The sequence below is a fragment of the Aristolochia californica genome, unplaced genomic scaffold (assembly GCF_029961685.1).
Source record: "Aristolochia californica isolate CCGP_79_NKW_82.1479 unplaced genomic scaffold, dmAriCali1.0.hap1 SCAF_8, whole genome shotgun sequence".
NCBI lineage: Eukaryota > Viridiplantae > Streptophyta > Magnoliopsida > Piperales > Aristolochiaceae > Aristolochia > Aristolochia californica.
Window position 1 is genome coordinate 4,655,533 of NW_027182279.1, and position 7,214 is coordinate 4,662,746.

Sequence of the window (7,214 nt, forward strand, 5' to 3'; positions counted from 1 at the left end):
ACTTGGTTGATTCAGTCCATGGTTTGCTTAAATTGGGAAGCACTCGTGAAGCTTTATTACATGATGGGACGAAGACATGTATAGAAGATACCTTGGATGGATTGGTTTCATTGAACTAAATGCATGCCTCACAATAAACGATAAATAACTCATATCAAGGACAATGTGGTGGGCCTAGAATAGATCTTCTAGAGAAGATGAAGTTAAGACAGAGAAAAAAGAAATAACCTATGAGGGAATAAAAAAAGATGGAGAAGGATATACAACAGTGTCTCAAAGCAACGAGGAGAGCAGAAGAGAAAACCAAGTCGTGTCCTCTTTAAGAGAGGGGGTGGGGGAGGTGTCCAATGTGTCATCAAACTTTCTATCCCTTCATTGCCTATCATGCATGGGTAAAAAGTGTCAATGGTCCATGTTATATTTTTTTTCGATGTTTCAGTCTCTTAGAGTGTGTTTTACTCACACACATTGAACATACCACATGCATTTTAAACACATGACATGTGTGTGCATAAAAATTCTACACACCTTTTGATCGCAACTCTTCCAACTTGTGCACCAAAGGGCGTAAATATACATCAATGTCATTGTCGAGGGACTTCGATCCAGGAATTAGTAAACTCATGATGTGGTAGTGATCTTTCATACACTTCCACATGAGGAGATTATATGGCATCAACACCACAAGCCATATGCTATACGATGTACTCATATGGCCAAATGGGTCAAAACCATCAATTGCAAGCACTAGACATACATTATATGAGTCAATAGCAAACCACATGATTGGTGTGTACCATAAAAATAAATGCATCTAACAACCTTCTTATATTCTTGGTTAAAGGGTTTGTTCTAAATAATTTTATTCCAATTCTTATCCATTTTCTGCATTTCACCAAAATATAAAAATCCACTAATCAATCATTGACAACGTCTTATAGTGGAGAATACTCTACTTTAACACACCAAAGTTTAGATGGGAAAGGTCCTAGACTATGGCTCCTAGGTCACATCCAACTTTATTATTCACTTGAGTACATGACTTCACCTCGCCCATCCAGAACTCGCAATATTTGGATTATAATTTAAGATACTTGTTTAAATTTTGGTAGCATCTCCCTACACCCTAAATGTTAAATCGGTATAATTAGTTGATGTGCATGTACCACACCACTACCAGAGCCTAGTGCATACTAGTCAACAAAGTAAGCAATGTAACAGTCTAGGAATTTATGGGAGATGCATATGAATGCATTGCAAAATATCTCAAACTATAATGCTAACAATAGTAAACATTCTTGCAAGTCCCAAATTGTCCTATAGGACAATTCAAGAGGTGCAATTTATTGGACATAATAAAATTCCAAACTTTGCACAATACTAACATATAAATTGCAATCTCTTGAATGAGCATTGGACCCCATCTATCAAAATGTACTAAAGAAAACAAAGTATCACTTTTATTTCTAGAATGAGGAAAAAAATGTCTTCTATGGTGTTTACTTAAATGACAAACTTCACAACGTAAATTTGATTGATAGAACCCCCTTGTGAAAGGTCTTATCTTTTCTTTAGAAAGTGCAAAGAAGAGTTGAAAGATTGAGGTTAAGAGGGCTTGAATAAGAATGGAGGGAAGAGAGATGCAAAGTAGAGGGAGAAAGGGAGATAAAGAGAAAGCTAGTAAGAAAAGAGAGAAGAAAAAAGGCAAAAAAGAGAAGAGATGTGTTAGGACAAAGTTAGAGAACTAAAGAGGAGAAAAAAATCATAAATAAAATAAAGGTTTTGGGTAATTGGCATATTTGCCCTAGCCTACTCTCTTCTTTTGTAGCTTTTCAATTACATTCAAAATAAGATATTCCTAGTGTTGATTTTTCAGAACTTCATAGATTTCAGTCTTCGATAAAGGAGAGAAGGAAGAGGAAGAAGGAGAAGAGAGGAGAAGAAGAGATAAAAGAGGATGTTTAGGAGAGAGAGGAAGATGGAAGAGCACACATTGGGGAGAAAAGAGGAGGAAGAATAGGATTATGGACTTGTATCCTTGTTAGAAGATGGGTCAAGCCCACGCACCTAAGAAGTGGCATCTTGGTAAATAAGAAGACTTCTCATAAAGATGGCATGAAGATGTAATTACATGAATATTTATGCTTCTTCTCTTGTAAAGATTGTAGCCCTAACAACATTGTAATCATTGTAACATACACTCAAAAAACTATAAATAGAGGCCCTTGGCAAAGAGGTAGACTATTAAGTTCTCTCTTCACTTTTCAAACTGATCCAAGCTCTCCTCTCCCTTCTCTTGGTAGTCGAACTCTAAACTCTCTCTCTTTTCTCTCTTCTTCTCTTCTTCTTTTTCTTCTTCTTCTTATTCTCTCCCTCCTTGGCTCAAGATCAATATGATGAAGTCCTAAATTCTACAGTCCTAACCCTCCCCCTTAAGTTTTATTTTTAGATGTCAAAAGTAAAAATATTACAAGTATACCCTTCACCCTAGAAGGAGTGAATATGAGACAAAAATCATAAGATAATTACATCATTGACACCCCAACTTATTATATCTTCCAAGACTCCGCCTCAAGATGGGAGGTAATGTCTATGATCTTAGCTTGAAACAAATAAAATAGATGTAGTAATGATCTCCTCCATCAAGGTATCCCAAGGATAAGTACTCAACCCCACACAGACTCTCAAAAAAAAAAAAAAAACGAGTGATAAAACATAAGCCAAAACCAACCTCAAAGGATTTCGAATAAAATAGTGATAATAATCACTAAAGTGGGTAATGCCTATCACTCACAAGACGACGATAAAAACCCAAGGGTACCAATAAAAAAATCTCAATGGACTTAAAAACAACCGTATATATAAAAAAAAATGACCAACCAATGCAACACACCAAATGGTTGGCCAAAAGAGGTAAATAGGAGTAAAAAAAAGGATGGTAGGAGAAAGGTTGCCAAGTAAAAGGTTAATAGGGAATTAAAGGAAGAGAAAGTGATGAAGTCGGGAGGCCATCATGTGCTTTATTTTCCAAAGTAATTCAAAATTCTCATGAGGGTAGACGTCTTCAAATGCTTTATCTTTAGGAGTAATTCAAACTCCTCTATAGAGATGGTCCTCTTGCCTTTGGTGTTCTTAAGAGTCATCGTAGAACTGAAGTCTTTGAACCAACAAAATCCTTGAAGTTAAATCAAACTGACAACGGTTAGCAAATATGAACCCAAGGTAACCAACCAAGGATTTCTTTCTTCAATAATAATGTCTCAATCAGAGAGACACAATAGCAACTGTTGTAACAAGTCAATGCCTAAATAGCACATACCACATATATTGTTATATAGCAGTGGATAACATATAAACAATAAAAGTCATTAATTATAATAAGGACACATGAAATAATCTACAACATGTTCAACCGAGAGTAAGGAAGCTTGAACCAAGTAATAAGCTAGAACCTAGTAATAAGCTACCAATAAGTTGAATCGAGTGTTGTTGATCTTCTCACAAAGAATAATTGAACTGAGTGTTAATGGTCTTGAGAGCAACTGTAAGAACTTCTCAAAAATAGAGAAGAGTGAATAAAACAGTAATGAATGTTGCTTCTACGCTCACTGCATCAGTGATTAATTCGAACACCAAGTCAAAAGTTAGCCATGCCATAAAACCTGAGAGTTTGCTTCAATGTTGTAATTATGCTACTATAGCTTTAACCAATAAACATTCCTGAGCATAATTTAGTTTTAGACAAAAGGAACCAAAAAGCAAGAGCTTTCCACGCTAGATGTCGTCCAATTAATCTGACCGTAGCTCCTCGTGATCAAGTATGCTTATATAAACAGTGGTAACAACTCCACTTGCCCAAAGCAATACATATGAGATATGCATCTTCAATAATATCAACGAGCCTCAAGAGTGATCAAGTGAACCTTCAATAGTTGTTGCTTTAATGGGGCTTTGTAATTCTTGAATAGAAGTGGCATCATCCGCAACAACAACAACCTGCTATTAAACATGTGTTGTTTGTTGTTGAGAATTCAAGAACAACTGCTTACTAGGTGACACATGTGAAGCTTCTTATCAGCAACATTGAGGTATCCAGAATCATAAACCTCATCTACTGGTTGAGTAAAAAAGCTCAAATCAAGTTCTTTAGTATTCTGCTGCTACCCGATGGCTGCTGCTAGTATTCTAAAAAAAATAAAGAAAAGATTGGGCACGAAAGCTCTGCTATTATTCAATTGTTAAGGATGAGTAGCGGAGAGCTTGTTGAAATCGAGAAACTGTGAATCCACTATTCACAAACCGTGAAGCCAAGAGGTAAGATGATCACGTATATGATCATGCCTTAATTCACCAGGTTTCCTTAATTTAGGAAACTTTTTTTAATAATAGAGATATGCTTTGCCTTTTGTTCAAGATCTGAGACTAGAAAATTTCCAAGTTCCTGAACTGGAAACTTGCTCCAAAGTGAAGACCAAAAACTTGGAAACCTTCCTTCCTTGGCTGATTTTCCAAGCTCAAACTTTCCAATGTTCGTCAAGGCATCCAATACATGATCAGATTTTCGAAAAAAAAACTTCGCTTATTGTTTTACTTACAACAACGTCTAAAATGATGATTCAAAATTCAAAAAGAAGCAACAATCTGATGTTGGTTCCATACTCAATAGAGAAACCAGCAATATCAAACCTCAAATATGAAAATCAATAAATGGATCCTAATCTCAAATTTTGTCATATCTCAATGAAAGCACCACGAGGAAACACCTCCACAAATCCACACTAACACAAGACAAGAAGAATCAGGATAAAAAGGTAGAAAGTAATAAATTTCTTCATACCTAAACTTAGAGATTCGGAGTAGCAGTAAAGCAATTTTTTGAAGCAGAACATTTATTATGAATGAGAGGGAAAAAAGAAGACTTGTTTCCCGAGCAGCATGAAGAACTTAAAAACCATTATCAAAGCCATACGAGCAACATGAAAAACTTTTAAAAAAAAGCAAAAAACATGATCAAAACCATAAAGGGGCAATTGATTCATACGTATGCATGCATGAACAAACCCATGATCATTAGCCAAGTAATCATCCACCGAACAACCTCTGAAACACTTTGAGCAGCTCCTTCAAACCGAACAACCATGCAGTCTTTAACACCAAACAATAACTTAATATTTCATAATCTAAGCATCAAAGAAAAAGCAATTGCAATCCTGAACTCTCTACTCTGATACCATGTTTATTTTTCATGACTCCAAAGATTCCATTCTTCGGTAAGGGAGAGAAGGTAAAAGAAGAAGGAGAAGAGGGAAAGAAGAGAGAAGAGAGAAGAGAGGATGTCTAAGAGAGCCCACGTTGGAGAGAAAAGAGGAGGAATAATAGGATTATGGACTTGTGTCCTAACCTTCCTCCTTAAGTTTTATTTATAAATGACAAAAGTATAAATATTATAAGTATACCTTTCACCCTAGAAGGAGTGAATTAGAGACAAAAATCATAAGATAATTACATAAATAATACCCCAACTTATTCATACCTTCCAACACATAATTTATCTATGACTTAAATAACAACTTGACTATGACTCTTGGACTTTTTTAACTTTAGAAATTACATCAAATAGGAAACTATATCAAAATAAGAAATTAGGACTCTTGAAATTAACTTTACTCTAAAAGTGACTTTCCAAATTAGGACTCTTCTTTGAATGTTAAATAATACAATTACTAAAATACCCTTGGAGGTTGGCACCACTACCCCTTTCTCTTCTTGCTTAGCACCCCCTAAGCTCTACAAATTTTCAAATTTGTCCTCCTAGCTTTCCAAAATCGACCCTTTTAGCTCTCCCCTTGCTTGTCTTTGCATGTTTACAAATTAACTCATGTGCCCTCCTACTCTTATTAAAAAAATTAGATTCTATCGTTATAGTCTTTAATGGCGGTGTTGTAAACTGTAATGAAGAAAGAGAAGGGTATCCTAATCTATTGTGCCATTGGAGAGTTTCTTTTAGTCTAAATTATTTTTATGCATCATTTGTTTTTGCCTCCAATTTCTTCATATGTTTTTAGTTTATTATTTACTCTAATGTAGATACTTTACCTATTGACTAAAGATTGAGTGTTGGTATTCCACTAACATGATTGTTATCCACCATTTGTGTTGGTAAGGGAACTACCTTTGCCTAGTCCAACAAGTCCAAGAGGAAGAAATAAGCTTTCTCTCGCTTATACTCTTGATTGGCTTTGTCGATCCCATATTTCTTTCTGAAGCCATCTAAAGCTTGAAGCTCAAATCCAAGGGATGTTGCAAAAATTGTAACTTATTCAAGAAATAGTTATGTTTCAAGGATTCATAAAGTAGGTTTGAGAATCAAGCAGAACTAGAAAATGGGAGAACAATTTTGAGATTTTAGCTTTCAATTATATCACAAATATCTTAATATCACCTTACATGGTCTTCTACTTTCTGGTGTTATTTAAAAAAAAAACTAACTTATTCCATGTTGTTAAAACGAGTATAAGAGATTTAGTGTTATCAGTTTAATGTTGGATGAAAAAAGAATTAGCTTGAAGTGGGCAACTCATTCCATTTAGCAAACTTTATACTTTCATATCTTATATTTTGGAAAAAGTGATCATTCCTCCCTCAGTTTCTGGCTTACTTATCTCCACTCATTGATGTTTTTTAATTTCCTTGTGAAGTGGAAAGAATATTGCTAAAAGTAAAAGAAACCTTTGTAGTAGATTAGTGATTAGGAGTTTTGCTATGATATTTTTGACTAACGTGGAAATTCACATTGGATTGGTTCGATTAGGTGGGGTCGTTCAAGTCCAAGATAGGACTTGGGTTGATTCAAAGGGTATTGCATAAAGCAAAAGAGGCAATTTCATTCCTCGAACCAACTTGGCAACCTCGAATGGCTAGTCGACTCGCTTGAATTATGAGCCAACTTGCTTGAGATGTGAGCCAACTCATTGAGTTGGAAAATTATGGTTTTGACTCATGACTTGAGGGGTTAGATCAACAGAATATAATTTAGGGGGGCAAATGGCCTAGAGTAATCCCTAAAACAACTGGCAAAGTGGGAATGAATGAGTAATTCAAGTAATGCATTATCTATTACAAATTATTACATAATAGATTTTATATGATTTTTTTGTTGAATTTAGTTTTTTTTTTTTTTTTTGAAAAACGAAGATATGAATACTTTAGGAATC